We start from the raw sequence: 17,077 nt of genomic DNA on the forward strand, positions 1-17,077 counted from the left end.
GTATTTGTAGTGTGAAAACAGTGTTAGATGATACCAAATGAATGAGAATTGCTTTATTCCAATAAAACTTTTTGTATGGACACTGAAATTTGAATTTCGTATGTCATAAAATATTTATTTTTCTTTTGATTTAACCTCCACTCATTTAAAAATATAAAAACCATTCTGAGCTTGTAGGCCATATAAACACAGGTAGCAGACCTGTGTTTACCGACCCCTGACATAGAACAATAATGATGTTCCAGGATGTTTGAAGGGAGAGTAATTGGGAACAGGGGTGAACGCAATGCTGTGATATCTTATTTCCATCTATCTATATAATAATACACAAAATAATAATAAAGGAAATCTTAAATCTTAACCCACATTTGTTATTAATGACTTGTGAAACTTGGTAGGCTGAGATTTATGAATGTAGTAGGATATGAGTATATTCTTTAAACAAAGTGTATTCCTTGTTCAAAATTGAAAGGGATTGTAGTTCAGGAGACATGGAATAACCCTGATAATGTTGATTTATTTATATCCAGGCATTTCCACCACAGGAGTATGCAGAAATGCATTACAGTAATGAGATGAAGGAGAATTAAAATTAAAAAATATATACATTGTTATATATTTTTTTAAGTTTGTACTTAAATTCAATTTAGTTAACATACAGTATATTATTAGCTTCAAGGGTAGAATTTAGTGATTTATCAGTTGCATGTAAGATCAATGCTCATTACATCGAGTGTCCTCCTTAATGCCCATCACCCAGTTATCCCATTCCCCACTTAATTCCCCTCCAGCAACCCTCAGTTTGTTCCCTATAGTTAAGAGTCTCTTATGGTTTGCCTTCCTCTCTGTATCTTATCTTATTTTTCCTTCCCTTCCCCTATGTTCATCTGTTTTGTTTAGAAAATTCCACATAGGGGGGCGCCTGGGTAGCGCAGTCATTAAAGCGTCTGCCTTCGGCTCAGGGCGTGATCCCGGCGTTTCGGGATCGTGTCCCACATCGGGCTCCTCCGCTGGGAGCCTGCTTCTTCCTCTCACTCGCCTGCTGTGTTCCCTCTCTCGCTGGCTGTCTCTCTGTCCCATAAATAAATAAAATCTTTAAAAGAAAAAAAAATATTCCACATAGGAATGAAATCATATGGTATTTGTTTTTCTCTGACTGACTTGTTTCCCATAGCATAATACCCTCTAGTTCCTTTCACTTTGTTGCAGATGGCAAGATTTCATTCTTTTTGATGACAGAGTAATATTCTATTCCATATATATACCACATCTTTTTTTTTCTCCCCTAAGTGAAAAGCCAAATTGGACTTTTTTTTTTTTTCTTTCAGATTTGACTTTGTGAGAGAGTGCATGCGCGCACATGGGGGGGGGGGGCAGAGGGAGAAGCAGATTCCTGTGGAGCTGGGAGCCTGATGTGGACTCGATCTCAGGACCCTGGAATCATGACCTGAGCCGAAGGCAGAAGCTTCGCCCTTAACCTACTGAGCCACCCAGGCATCCTGGGCTTTTTCTTTTTTTAATTTAAAATCAATTTAATTAACATACGGTGTATTATTAGTTTCAGAGGTAGAATTTAGTGATTCATCAGTTGCATATAACACCCAGTGTTCATTATATCTAGTGCCCTCTTAATGCCCATCACCCAGTTACCCCATGCTCCCACTCACCTCCCCTCCAGCAGCCCTGTTTGTTTACTATAGTTAGGAGTCTTTTATGGTTTGTCTCCCTCTCTGATTTCGTCTTACTTTTTTTTCCCCTTTCCTTCCCCTATGTTTATTTGTTTTATTTCATAAATATGAATATGTTAACTCATTATGTGGATATGAGTAAAATCATATGATACTTGTCTTTGACTTATTTTGCTTAGAATACCCTCTAGTTCCATCCATGTCCTTGCAAATGGCAAGATTTCATTCTTTTTGATGGCTGAATGTTATTCAATTGTGTGTGAGTGTGTGTGTGTGTGTGACTTCTTTATCCATTCATCTGGTGATGGACATCTGGGCTATTTCTATATTTTGGCTCTTGTGTATATTGCTGCTATAAACATTGGGGTGCAGGTGCCCCTTTGAATCACTATGTTTGTATCTGTCGGATAAATATCTAGTAGTGCAATTGCTGGGTCCTAGGGTAGCTCTATTTTTAACATCTTGAGGAACCTCCATACTGTTTTCCAGAGTGACTGTACCAGTTTGCATTCCCACCAATACTGTAAGAGGGTTCTCCTTTCTCCACATCCTTGCCAACATTGTTCCACATCTGTTTTTTGGAGTTGTTCATTTTAACCATTCGGACTAGTGTGAGGTGGTATCACATTGTGGTTTTGATTTGTATTTCCCTGATGCCAAGTGATGTGGAGCATTTTTCATGTGTCTGTTAGCCATTTGGATGTCTTTGGAGAAAAGTCTGTTTATGTCTTCTTTGCATTTCTTGATTGGATTATTTGTTTTTTGGGTGTTGAGTTTGAGAAGTTCTTTATAGATTTTGGATACTAGCTATTTGTCTGATAAGACATTTGCAGATACTTCTCCCAATCTGTAGGTTGTCTTTTAGTTTTGTTGACTATTTCCTTTGCTGTGCAGAACCTTTTTATCTTTTTTTTTTTTTTAAGATTTTTATTTATTTATTTGACAGAGATAGAGACAGCCAGTGAGAGAGGGAACACAAGCAGGGGGAGTGGGAGAGGAAGAAGCAGGCTCATAGCGGAGGAGCCTGATGTGGGGCTCGATCCCAGAACTCCGGGATCACGCCCTGAGCCGAAGGCAGACGCTTAACCGCTGTGCCACCCAGGCGCCCCAGAAGCTTTTTATCTTGAAGTCCCAATCGATCATTTTTGTTTTTGTTTCCCTTGCCTTTGTAGACGTGTCTAGCAAGAAGTTGCTGTAGCTGACGTCAAAGAGGTTGCTGCCTGTGTTCTCTAGGATTTTGATGGATTTCTGTTTCACATTTAGGTCTTTTATCCATTTTGAGTTTATTTTTGTGTATGATGTAAGAAAATGGTCCAGTTCCATTCTTCTGCATGAAAATTTCCCAACACTATTTATTGAAGAGACTTTTTCTCGTTGGATATTCTTTATCCTGCTTTGCCGAAGATTAATTGACCGTAGAGTTGAGGGTCTATTTCTGGGTTCTCTGTTGTGTTCCATTGATCTATGTGTCTGTTTTTGTGCCAGTACCATACTATCTTGATGATTACAGCCTTCTAATACAGCTGGAAGCCCAGAATTGTGATGCCACCAGCTTTGGTTTTCTTTTTCAACATTCCCCTGGTGATTCGGTATCTTTTCTTGGTTCCATACAAATTTTAGGGTGGTTTATTCCAGGTCTGTGAAAAATGTTGATGCTATTTTGATAGGGATTGCATTGAATGTATAGATTGCTATAGGTAGCATTTTAACAGGATTTGTTCTTCCAGTCCATGAGAATGGAATGGTTTTCCACTTTGTGTCTTCCTTAGTTTCTTTCATTAGTGTTCTATAGTTTTCAGAGTACAGATCCTTTACCTCTTAGGTTATGTCGATTACCTGGTATCTTACGGGTTTTTGGTGCAATTGTAAATGGGATTGATTCCTTGATTTCTCTTATTTCTGTCTCATTGTTAGTGTATAGAAATGCAATTGATTTCTGTGCATTGATTTTATATCCTGCCATGCTGCTGAATTCCTATGTGAGTTCTAGTGTATTTTGGATGGAGTCTTCGGGTTTTTAGTATAGGGTATCATATCTGCAAAGAGTGAAAGTTTGACTTCTTTGCCTATTTGGATGCCTTTATTTCTTTTTGTTGTCTGATTGCTGAGGATAGGGCTTTTAGTACTATGTTGAACAACAGTGGTGAGAGTGGGCATCCCTGTCATGTTCCTCACCTTAGGGGAAAAGCTCTCAGTTTTTCCCCATTGAGGATGATATTTGCTGTGGGTTTTTTGGATATGGCTTTTATGATATTGAGGCTTGTTCCCCCTATCCCTACATTGGAGAGAGTTTTAATCAATAGTGGATGCTGTATTTTGTCAAATGCTTTTTCTGCATCTGTTGAGATGATCATATGGTTCTTGTTCTTTCTTTTATTAATGTGGTGTATCACATTGATTGATTTGTGGATGCTGAACCACTGTTGCAGCCCAGGAGTAAATCCTACTTGATTGTAGTGAATAATCCTTTTAATGTGCTATTGGATCCTACTGGCTAGTATCTTGAAGAGAATTTTGCATCCATGTTCATCATGGGTATTGGTCTCTAATTCTCCTTTTTGATAGCGTCTTTGGCTGGCTTTGGGATCAAGGTAATACTGGCCTCATTGAATGAGTTTGGACGTTTTTGTTCCACATCTGTTTTTTGGAACAGCTTCAGAAGAATAGGTATTCTTATTTAAATGTTTGGTAGAATTCCGCTGGGCCTGGACTTTTGTTTGTTGGGAGATTTTTGATTACTGCTTCAGTTTCTTTGATGGTTATGGGTCTGTTCAGGTTTTCCTTTTCTTCGTGTTTCAGTTTTGGTAGTTTATATGTTTCTAGGAATTTATCCGTTTATTCCAGATTGCCTAATTTGTTGGCAAATAATTGCTCATAATATGTTCTTATAATTGTATTTCTTTGGTTGGTTGTGATTTCCTCTCTTTCATGATTTTATTTGGGTCCTTTGTCTTTTCCTTTTGATAAGTCTGGCTAAGGATTTATTGTTCTTACTAATTCTTTCAAAGAATCAGTTCCTAGTTTCATTGATCTGTTATTTTGATTTCTATGTCATTGATTTCTGCTCTAATTTTTATTTCTCTGCTCTTGCTGGGATTAGGCTTTATTTGCTGTTTTTTCTCCAGCTCCTTTAGGTGTAAGGTTATGTTGTGTGTTTGAGACTTCTTGTTTCTTGAGAAAGGCGTGTATTACTATATACTTCCCTCTTAGGACTGCCTTTGCTGCATCCCACAGGTTTTGAACTGTTGTGTTTTCATTTTCTTTTATTTCCATTTGTTTTTTAAATTCTTCTTTAATTTCCTGGTTGACACATTTATTCTTCAGTAGGATGCTCTTTAACCTCCGTGTATTTGTGCTCCTTCCAGATTCCTCTTGCGATTGAGTTCAGGTTTTAAAGCAAGTGGTCTGAAGATATGCATGGTATAATCTCAGTCTTTTGATACTGGTTGATACCTGATGTGTGACCTAGTGTGTGATCTATTCTGGAGAATGTTCCATGTGCACTTGAGAAGAATGTGTATTCTGTTGCTTTAGGATGAAATACTCTGAATATAATCTTTGAAGTCCATTTGGTCCAGTGTGTCATTCAAAGCCCTTATTTCATTTTTGATCTTTTGCTTAGATGATCTGTCCATTGCTGGGAGTGGGGTTTGAAAGTCCCCTGTTATTACTGTATTATTATCAATGTGTTTCTGTAATTTTGTTATTAATTGGTTTATATATTTGGGTGCCCCAAGTTAGGCTTGTAAGTATTTATAATTGTTAGATCTTCTTGTTGGATAGACCCTTTTATTATGATATTGTGTCCTCCTTCATCTCTTATTACGCTCTTTGTTTTAAGGTCTAATTTGTCCAATACAAGGATTGCTACCCCTGCTTTCTTTTGATGTCCATTAGCATGATAAATGGTTCTCCACCCCCTCACTTTCAGTCTAGAGGTGTCTTGGGTCTAAAAATGAGTCTCTTGTAGACAGCATGTTGATGGGTCTTGTTTTTTATCCAATCCAATACCATGTGTCTTTTGATTGGAGCATTTAGTTCATTTACTTTCAGACTAATTATTGAAAGATAATTTAGTGGCATTTTATTACTTGTAAAGTCACTGTTACTGTAGATTATCTCTGTTCTTTTCTGGTCATTGTTACTTTTGGACTCTCTCTTTTTCCACTCAAGAAATCCCCTTTAATATTTCTTGCAGGGCTGTTTTAGTGTTCATGAATTCCTTCAGTTTTTTTTTTTTTTTTTGTCCTGGAAACTATCTCTCCTTCTGTTATGAATGACAGCCTTGCTAGATAAAGTATTCTTGGCTGCATATTTTTCCCATTTAGCACAGTGAGTATATCATGCCAGTCCTTTCTGGCCTACCAGGTCTCTGTGGATGGGTCTTTTGTCCCGAGCTGCTTTCAGGATTTTCTCTGAAATTTGCGAGCTTTGCTATCATATGTGGAGGTGCTGATGTATTTTTATTGATTTTGAGGGGGGTTCTTTGGGCCTCCTAGACTTGATTGGCTGTTTCCTTGCCCAGATTAGGGAATTTCTTAGCCATAATCTGTTCATATAAACCTCTTGTCCCTCTCCTTTTCTTCTGAGAGGACTGTTATTCTAATACTGTTTTGCTTCATGGTATCGCTGATTTCTCGAATCCTTCCTTCATGAGCCAGTAGTTGTTTTTCTTTTTCTCAGCTTTCTTAATCTCCATCATTTTGTCTTCTATAACTGTCTCTCCTGCCTCATTTATCCTGGCCTTTAGGACCGCTGTTTTTTACTGTATCTCAGTAATAGTATTTTTAATTTCAGCCTGATTAGATTTTAGTTCTTCTATTTCTCCAGTAGGGGATTCTCTAATATCCTCTATGCTTTTCTAAACCCAGCTAATATCTTTATAATCGTTGTTTGAAAACTAGTTCTGATGTCTTACTTACAGTCATATTGATTAAATCCCTGGCAGTGAGTCCTGCCTCCTGTTCTTTCTTTTGGAGTGAGTTTCTCTGTCTCATCATTATGTCCAGAAAAGAATAGATGAGAGAGAGAAAAAATACTAAAATAGCAACAACACCACCAGAAAAATACAAACTAAACAAACTAGAAGAAAACAGAAAGAAAACAAAACAAAAAATCAAACAAGAAGTAAAACAGAACAGAACAATAAACTAGATCCTGGGTGTATTTTGGTCTGTTTGTTAAAAGAATCTAGATCCCAAAAGAGGAAAGAAAGAAAAACTTACATATATACTAAAATAAAAAGAAAGGAAAGCAAAAATAAGAAACATATATAACATATAGATAAAAGTTAAAAAAGAATTAAAAAACAAGAATTGATAAATTAAGAAAATAGCTGGAAAAAAACCCCTGAGAAACTATAGAGTAATAAAAAAACCCACGAAGGCTATATACTGTTTTCCCCAAGAACTGAAGTTTTGTGGTTTTCTATGACCTATAAATTTGGTGTTAGCCGGTTGTTCCTGCTGGTTGGTCTTCTGGAGGAGGGGCCTGTGTCCTTGCCCTGGTGAAATTTTGCCCCCTTTGCCAGGGGGCCAGGCTCAGGGTAAGCAGCTCCGGATTGCGCTATATGCCACTGTTTTGTTCCCTGAAGGCTTTCAGCACCACTTGGGGGGATGAAAATGGCAGCACCCCAATATCTAGCCCCAGAGCTGAAAGTTCGTGCTGCCACTCTTCAGTGAGCACTCACAGAAAAGTAGTCAATCACTCTTGTCTCCCTGGTTTCTGTCCTGTGTTCATCCAGCCTGTGACTGAACTTTTTTATCTCGGGCACACGACCGAGTTTCCAGTCTCCTAACTTTATGGACTCCTGCAGTATGGACTCAGCCATTCCTCCCGGGTGAGGGAGGAGGGTCTTGCCAGGCTACTGCCTATTGCAAGGCCCCTGCTTGGAGAGTGGTTGCGCGATCGTGCAGCAGTTCATGGTTTATGGCAACGCGAGCAGAAAGCTGGCATCTAGACTCGCTGTTTCAGCCAGCTTCCCTGCGCTGATGCTCGGAAACTGTGCTGCACTCAGGCACCTCTGGCTTTTTCTGACCTCTGGTATCCTGTGACCACGTTGTCCCACCTGGAATCCACCACACTTCGCCACCTGAGCAGCTTTAAGCCAGGGACGCCTCCAAGTGCAGCAGACTTCTAAAACTTACGATTTTGCACTTTGCTGCTTTTACTACTTTCCGGTAGACACCTTAAGCTCCCTCCTCTCCCTGGTTTATCGCCCGATATATCGCCCTGGATTCGCTTCTCTGCACTGCCTACCTTGCAAAAGTGGTTGTTTTTTCTATTTGTAGAATTGCAGTAATTCTTTTCTCAGATCTCCAGTTGATTTCGTAGGTGTTCAGAATGATTTGATAACTACCTTGCTGAATTCCAGGGACCAGACGAAATTAGGATCCCCTGCTCCTCCGCCATCTCAAATCCTACTGACCCGTTTATTCTTTAGTAGGATGCTCTTTATCATCCATGTATTTGTGGTCCTTCCAAATTTTTTCTTTTTTTTCCAAAGATTTTATTTATTTATTCGACAGAGATAGAGACAGCCAGCGAGAGAGGGAACGCAAGCAGGGGGAGTGGGAGAGGAAGAAGCAGGCTCACAGCGGAGGAGCCTGATGTGGGGCTCGATCCCATAACGCTGGGATCACTCCCTGAGCCGAAGGCAGAAGCTTAACCGCTGTGCCACCCAGGCGCCCCTCCAAATTTTTTCTTATGATTGAGTTCAAGTTTTGAGTTAAAGCATTGTGGTCTGAAAATATGCGTGGTATAATCTTTTTTTTAATTCAAATTCAATTTGCCAATTTATAGTACATCATTAGTTTTTGATATAATGTTCAATGATTCATTAGTTGTGATAATCTTAATCTTTTTGTACTGGTTGAGACCTGATGTGTGACCCAGTGTGTGATCTATTCTGGAGAATGTTCCATGTGCACTTGAGAAGAATGTGTATTCTGTTGCTTTAGGATGAAATACTCTGAATATAATCTTTGAAGTCCGTCTGGTCCAGTGTGTCATTCAAAGCCTTGTTTTCTTGTTGATCTTCTGCTTAGATGATCTGTCCATTGCTGTGAGTGGGGTGTTGAAGTCCCCTACTATTATTGTATTAGTATCAATTTGTTTCTTTAAGTTTGTTATTAATTGGTTTATATATATGCGTGCTCCCATGTTAGGGGCATAAATATTTACAATTGTTAGATCTTTTTGTTAGATAGACCCCTTTATTATGATAGTATCCTTCTTCATCTCTTCTTACAATCTTTGGTTTAAAACCTAGTTTGTCTGATAAAAGTATTGCTACTCCAGCTGCCCCTTCCTCCCACTCCTCATCTTCTGGGACCCCAGTTATATGGATATTATTTCGCTTTATAAAATTGCTGAGTTCTCTGAATCTCCCTTTTGTAATCTCTAATAGTTTCCTTTCTCTTTTTTCAGCTTTCTTATTTTTCATCATTTTATCTTCTGTATCACTGACTTGCTCCTACGCTTCATCCTTTTTTTTATAGCCTCCACTTGAGACTGCATCTCGGTAATAGCATTTTTAAATTTGGCCTGACTAGATTTTAGTTCTTTAGTTTCTACAGTAGGGGATTCTCTAGTGTCTTCTATGCTTTTTTCAGGCCCAGCTAGTATCTTTATAATCATTGTTTTAAATTCTAGTTGAGACATCTTACTTATATCTGTATTGTTTAAATCCCTGACAGTGAGTGCTACCTCCTATTCTTTCTTTTGGGGTGAATTTTTCCATTCTGCCATTTTGTCTAGAAAAAAAAAAGAAGAAAAAAAGAGAAAAAACAAGAACAACAACAATGAAAAAAAAACCACCCCTAAACCAAACCGAAACAAGAAAAACCAACAAAAACAAAGCAAAACAAAAAACTAGTTCCTGGATATGTTTTGTTCTACTCATTAAAAGAAATGAGATTCCAAAATAAGAAAGTAGGAAAACTTATATATACATAAAAATGAAGTAAAATTCAGTAAAAGGAAATAAAAACTAAAAAAATATATATAATGTATATGTAAAAATAAAAGAACAAAAAAGAATTGAAAAAATAGGAACATAATTGAAAAATAATACTGAAAGCCTAAAGGATAGAAAAACAATGCTACACACTCTTTTCCCCAAGAGCTGAATCTCTGCAGCTTTCTATGATCAGTAAACTTGGTGCGAGCCAGTTGTGCTGCACTGATTCTCAGATGTTCTTGCCCTGTTGCAAAAGTGCTTCCTTTGCCAGGAGGCTGGGCTTAGTCTAAGTGGCTCTGGATTCCACTAGGCGGCGCTGTTTTGCTCCCTGAAGGGTTTCAGCACCCAACCTTTCCTGCGCAGGATGAAAATGGTGGTGCCCCTCTCTCTAGCCCTGGAGCTGAAAGTTCGTGCCCCCCACTCTTTGGTGAGCCCTCACAGAAAGTCAGTCAATCACTCTTGTCTCCCTGGTTTCGGTCAGAACTGTGTGCTCACCCGGCATGTGACGGAGCGTTTTTATCTCAGGCACTCTGTTTCAAGTCACTAAATTTCACGGACTCCTGCTGCCGGGACCCGCACTGTTCCTCCCTGCTGAGGGAGGGGCACCCCCGCGCTTCTGCCTTTTGCTGGGCCCCCGCCCAGAGAGCGGGTGCGCGACCGTCCTGCAGTTCATAGTTTATGGCAACACAGCAGAAAACTGGCACCGAGACTCGCTGTTTTCGGCCGGGTTCCCCACTTATTCCTGGGAACCTGCCACACTCAGGCACCCCTGTTGTTGTGACCCCAGCGATCCTGAGACCACCCGTCACACCTGGGATTCCGTCCCGCTTTGCCAGCTGAGCAGCTTTAAGCCAGGGACTTAACGCCACTGGCGGACTCCTACAAGTTCCAGTTTTGCACCCTGCTGCTTGTAATACTTTGTGGTATCCTCCTAACGCATGCTGCCTCCTCTCTGCCATTTCCTCAGATACATCACCCCAGATTCAGGTGTCCGCATTTCCTACCTTCCAAAAAGTGGTTGCTTTTTATTTGTAGAATTGTAGCATTTCTTTTTTCAGATCTCCGAATGATTTCTCAGGTGTTCAGAATGATTTGGTAACTAACTAGCTGTATTTGTGGGGCCAGACAAACTTAGGATCCTCACTCCTCTGCCATCTTAACTCCTCCCCTAAATATTTAAAAAGATGAGGTGGAAGTAAGCTAGGCTGCAGTTGAATTGGCAAATGTAAAAGGAGTGTGTTATGTGTGTGTAACCGTCTGGGTGCGTTCCCAATCCTGTAGATTTGCATATGGGTATTTGTGTACGGAGGTTTGTATATATGTGTGTAATTGAACATGTAGGAGCATGTATGGTTGCTTGTGTGTATGTGTCTGCGTACATGTGTGCGTATGTGTGTGTGTGAGCATTGCTCTTGAGAATTCCTTATCCTTGCCTCCACTCAGGCTGTTTCATGGTTGCCCCACCCCACCCCATGGGTTATAAGCGACAGAACAGCTCTCCATGTGCAGCACGTGAGAGGGGTTCAGGGTGATGAGTGATGGGGAGAACTGGTACTCTTCATAGTAAAAGAAGAAAACAGGAGCTAAATTGGTGGCACTCTCTTCCTTTCCTGGGTTCCGCTTAATCAAAGTGTCAGACTGTTTTAAGGGATGTACATGAATTGAATTATTTAAAACCTTATAATAGCCCTATGAAATAGGGATTGCTATCAACCCCATTTTACAGTCAGGGAAAGTGAGGTCACTCAGGGGTTAAGTGACTTAATTGGTTGAGCCATGATTCCAACAAAACCATCAGGCTGCTGAGCCCAAGTGACCACTGTTGTTTGTTTTGCGACTGCTGTATACTGTTCACCCACCTCATTAAGGGTCACCTCATTCTGTGGTTCGGACAGCTTCTCCTTCTCCAGCACTGAGTCTTGTTGTGAGTATGTATTTCTCTCTGTCCTGATAGGGGAGTTCATGGGGTTTGAAGTGACAGGAGAGTTGGTTCTACATGGACTGATGGAGTGTGTTTTGTGGAGGTGGTGGGGAGGGAGGTCACATCTGGGCTGTAAGGAGTCAGTGCTGTTTGCATCTGGGCTGTGAGGTGGGCTGTACAGAATGCTGAAGGGCAGAAGACCAGCAGTGGGTGGGCAGAGTTCATTCATCACTGTTTTATTCACAGTCTGAAAGTACAGCCCTGAGTGGGCCTGAGAGACACTTGGGTGACCACTCATGTCCTTCCAATCCCTGCTGTCCCTGATTTGCCTTCTTCCAACTGACTTCCTGATTATAGCTGCTCTCCAAGGTGAGAGGTAAGGCAAGCCTCACCCTTGCTCATGACACTTCCTTTCACCCTGCCTCTGTTCCCTCCTGGAGCCTCCCTGATGGAGTGAGAGGAAAGCAAGTAGGATAGTAAGAACTTGACATTCATGTTGTAAAGAGAAAATAAAACAGATGAACAAAGAAAAGGGAAGGAAAAATAAAATAAGATAAAAATACAGAGGGAGCAAACCATAAGAGACTCTTAACTGTAGGAAACAAACTGAGGGTGGCTGGAGGGGAGGCAGATGAGGGGAGGTGATAACTGGGTGATGGGCATTAAGGAGGGCACGTGAAGTAATGAGCACTGGGTGTTATATGCAACTGATGAATCACTAAGTTCTACCCCTGAAACTAGTAATACACTGTATGTTAACTAAATTGAATTTAAATTGAAAAAAAATAAAAACAAGATGTCTGCCTTCAAGAAAGGGAAGGACTGTCTTATGGGGAGGACTGAGTAGTTCTTTGTGAACTGGTGGACTGGAGGCTCAGTGTCTTGCTGGATGTAGGCAGGAGGCTGACCTCAGTTTCTGGTCTTTCCAGCACAGCTACTTGCTTCAGCAAAGCTCGCGAATGGAGAAGATAATAGAAAGTCATCTGGCAAAATGGAAGTCATGATTGTATATATTCCAAGGTCACCACTGCCACACATTTTATTGTTTGGAATGTATTCCAGGTCCTGTCCACACTCAGTAGGAGGAGATTCCACAAGGCCATGTGGACCTGGAGTTGGGGACCATTGGGCCTTATTACCGTACTTACTGGGCCTTAGTCTGCACAGGGTTTTGCAGGTGACAGATGGCAGGAATGGAGGGTAGCAGGGTCTCTGCAGTACACGTGCTCATACACAGGCTGCACAATCACCGAACAAGGTAATTATCACTCTGGGTTCCACGTTGGACAAGATGATCTGCAGAGCTGAGCTCTGTTATCAAAGCAGGGTCCTAGATAAGAGAATCACGGTTGACATTTGGAAAGGTCTGTCTCAGCTTTGTGGAACCCGAGAGGTCATCCTCCCTGAATGTTTCCCCCTTCCCTTGTCAGACCATCTAAATCTCTAGGAAAGCACCATCACTTAACTGAACCATTTTTTTGCTTTCCTGTGTCATGTTGCCAGGGAAATCCTGGTCTCCCACTGTCTCTTCCAGTTTGCCTCAGACGGGATCTTGCAAAGTCACTTCTTGTGATTCCACTGTGTTGGTTTCTTTCCTTTCATCCAGGTTATTTTTTTAGTGATTTTCTCTTGTATTGATGAGCCGGTTACATTAGGAAGTCAGTATTCCATAACTTAACCTTTCCACTAATTTTTGGACCAAATGGGCAGAGGTTCTCTTTCCAAATCTCGGCTCCTTCCCATCCAGGGACAGGACAGTAGTAGGGTTCCTGGAGAGTCAGGAGTGGGTACAGAACCTCATCAGCATGAGGCAGGTAGGTCACCAAAGTGTGCACCTGCATCTTCTTTCTGTCCCTAGCATGTGGCACAACACCTGGCCCACAGTAGGCAACCAATTAGCTTCTGTGTGGATGCTCTTTCCCCAAAACTGACTATGATAGTTGCATTCACCAGGTTATTCACCTGACTCTAAATTCCTTCATGTTTTTCTCACCGGGCCTAGGAGAGAGCCTAACATCTACTACTGCTATATGTGTCTGCTAAATGGAAGTGGGGCTTTCTCTGGCAATTCAAAATGTTTGTCAACTGACTGATACATGCACAGTGTTTGAAAAATTTACATAACATGAAGGTATAGAGTGAAAAGTAAATTTCATCCTCTGTCCCATCCATAATTTTTCCAAACTCTCTCCCTGGACATAACAGATGTTAACCCGTTTCAACAGTATTATAGGGAGAGATTTCCATTTTAGCAGGTGGTGTTTGTTTTTTTTTTAAGATTTTATTTGTTTGAGAGAGAGCATGAGCAGGGGCAGGGGAGAGGGAGAAGCACGCTTCCTGGAGCAGAGAGCCGGATGTGGGGCTCAATCCCAGGACCCTGGGATCATGACCTGGGATCATGACCTGAGCCCAACCAACTGAGCCACCCAGTCACCAAGTATTCTGTCTGCATCTTTGTTCTCAATTAATATTATACTGTGAGACTATCTCACTATTTACATATAAATCTGGTTCAAGATTTGATATAATGACAGTTCTGTTGCTGGTGATTTTTAAAACTTTAAAGGAAACAAAAATCAACCTCATTCCATAGTGACAGAATTTCATGGGAGCACATGGTCACTTAGGTTAAAAATAGCCTCATTCACTAGCCTCCCAGGAAGCTACTTTTGTCTGTGTGACTACATTCTGGCCATCGTGGTGATGCAGAATGAGGTAGTAGGTGTTGCCCTTAAAAGAGGGAAGCTTCCTCATTTTCTGCTCTCTCTGCCCTGCTCATGGACTACGGACATAGTCTTAGGTGTCCTGGGTCATGCTAATAAGGGAACTTCCCAGGGTTATCCTCACCAGCATGCCCGGACAGCCCTTTGGTGCAGAGCGACCCTACAGCCCCAGATGGCTCGCCTCACTCATGGGACACACACAAGCTGCTGTCCCGCTTACGCCACTGCCCGTCGGGTTTCTGTGGCACACACTGAACTAATGCATATAGAGAAGAGAGGACTTCCAGGACTGGGTGGCCGTGGTGGTCTGTTCTGGAGATAAGCCGAGAGAGATATTCAGGGGGCACCACTGTGGGTTCCCTGGACACTATTCTGTGTTGGAGGAAGGGAGAGCTGGGCCCCAGGGACAGCACAGGGAGACTAGAGACTGTCCTTCCATCTTAGTAGCCACGGGGCTGCCCTGGGGGTGTGCGTGGGCTCACCAGCTGTTACGTTTGGGAGCCTGTGTTTCTTCTCTTCCCTTCCTGTCCTTTTCCCAGAATTTCCCTGTTCGCTGCAGCCAGGATGAGACTCCTAGCTGGTGACCTTTCCTCCTCCTCCTCTCCTCCTGTCTGATGGCGGTGGTTGTGGCGGTTGAGATGTGGAGAGGAATCCCCTCAGAAGGAAAAGGAATGCAGGGTCATTTGTTACTGGATTCCATCAGAAATCTGTACTTAACCCAGGCTGGCTTGGACGGCCCACCTTGAGACAGTTGACTCCAGGTCCCTCATATCTTGTCTCCTGGTGATTCCAGATACTCATTGCATGACTTCACTCTATTCTATTTGTTACCAGCAAGTCACTATGTCCAGCTTCTATTCCCAAAGTGGGTATTACACAAGGGCAGGAATACAGGGAGATGGGAACACTGGAGCCTTCTCAGAGTCCGCCTACAACAGGGGTGACTTTGGGAACCACCTGAATGCGTGGCCTCTCAACAGACCTGTGGCTAGGAATGCAGAGACCAGACTAAAGAGTTCAAGTCCAAGGGTGTTGGTGGTCACTCCCCAGGAATCCAGATCAAAGTCGGGATGTCACACGTTGTTGCAGGGGGACAGGGCCTGAGGCTCCACCAGTCAGATGACCACATGCCAGACTTTGACTCAGGACGTGGTGACACAGCCGGGACAGGGCTGCATGCATTTGGCACAGGGGGCATGAGTGGCCATCGTGTCATCCAGCTGCCAGGAGAAGCAGGGACAGCAGTCCTGGCCTCAGGTGCAGTGGTGTGAACAGTGGCATCAGTGCCCAGCGCCGGGGGCGGTGGTTCCTATTTGGGCCTTGACCCAGGGTGGGACGGTGGATTCTGTTCCTGGCTCTGCGGCCTCGGCCCTGTTCTGTGGCTTTCCCTGAAATAAAATGAGGCCCAGTGCTCTCTAACTATAGTACACATTTTCCTATTTATGTAATGTATATATTTCATATATTTTAAGTTGTGCTTTAATATTTATATTATCCATACTTTATATTTTTATATTATGTATTTATAATTTATATTATAAGATCTGTGTTTCTCTTTAAATATATGTAGTTTCAATTAAAACAACTGGGAATCTTTTGTTCAAAACAAGGAGCAAGAATCCATAAGAGAATACTTTCAGAGAGCAGGGATTCAGAAATTTTTTCCAGTTTTATTGAGAAATAATTGACATATATTGTAGGTTTAAGTGTACAACCTGTTGATACATTTATATATTGCAAAATGATTACCACCATAGCCTTGGCTAACACCTGGCTCATGATACATAGTTCCTTTTTTTTTTTTTTTTTTGTAGTGGGAACATTTAAGGTCTCCTCTTAACTATGAGAGTTTTTCTTATGTTGAGCTGATAACCATTTCCTAAATCTTTCAGCTGGTTTTACCCCATGGGAGAGAAAATATGTTTCTCCCAGCATGTCTTGCATTTTTCTTCCTACAAAAAAACTATTTAAATGTGTATGTAAGACCCCTTCCCACAATGAGTGCTCTCATCGAGGATTTCAGTGTTTCTTCCCTCTCTGGCAGAGCCCCAGGGTTGTTTTTTGTTACAAAATACTCAGGCCTCTCCCCAGACCTACCATCTTGGAATGTTAGATGTGGGGCAAGAATCACTTAATAAGCCCTACAGGAGAGGCTGACGCACAGCCACGTGGGGATCCTGCTTTCTGTGCCTGCGACTCAGTGTGGGATCTGAGAGCAGCCGCAGCAGCACCAACCTCGTTACCGACCCAGACTCTCACGCTCTGCTGCAGCCTGCCTAGATCTTCACAGTTCAGGAAATTCCTGTGCGCACTGAAGGCTGGGCCTCCCTGGTCTGTATGTTTTTTAGAGGCAGAACCAAACTATGCAGTACACTCTGGGTATGTGCTCTGATCAGCTTGCTTAGCCCTGAGGAGTCCAGGGTTTTGTCCTGTTCCTTTTTCTTCTATGGCCATCACCCCCTTAGGGACCTCATCTCTGGTAAAGGCTTTAAACATTTATATGGCATGACCTCCCACATCTATTTCTCCAACCCAGATATTTCCCCTACCCTGAACTCTATATCCACCTGCCAACCTCACTTGCATTTTTTTTAAAGATTTATTTATTTTATGGGGGAAGGGGCAGGTGGAGAGGGAGAGAGAGAATCCCAAGTGACTCCCTGCTGAGCGGGGAGGGGGGAGGGGGAGGGTCTGATGCAGGGCTTGATGCCATGACCCCAAGATCATGACCTGAGCCAAAATCAAGAGTTGGATGCTTAACCGGCTGAGCCACCCAGGTGCTCCT

The 17,077-nt window shown here is 42.0% G+C and overlaps 1 long non-coding RNA gene across 3 annotated transcripts in view; it reads left to right on the forward strand.

Moving 5' to 3' along the window:
* LOC113264372 (uncharacterized) overlaps positions 1–15,719 on the forward strand; it is an 18,002-nt gene extending 2,283 nt beyond the window's left edge. The window contains exons 4-5 of one of the 3 annotated variants that reach the window (XR_006410929.3): positions 11,816–11,945; positions 12,499–15,719. This is a non-coding gene — a long non-coding RNA (uncharacterized LOC113264372). Of the gene's footprint in view, positions 1–1,328; positions 6,664–11,815; positions 11,946–12,498 lie in introns of those variants that run through there. The other 2 variants (XR_006410927.3, XR_003319645.4) reach the window with 2 other exon arrangements.
* The last annotated feature ends 1,358 nt before the right edge of the window (positions 15,720–17,077 follow it).

The sequence above is a fragment of the Ursus arctos genome, unplaced genomic scaffold, assembly GCF_023065955.2.
Source record: "Ursus arctos isolate Adak ecotype North America unplaced genomic scaffold, UrsArc2.0 scaffold_31, whole genome shotgun sequence".
Taxonomy (NCBI): Eukaryota; Metazoa; Chordata; class Mammalia; order Carnivora; family Ursidae; genus Ursus; species Ursus arctos.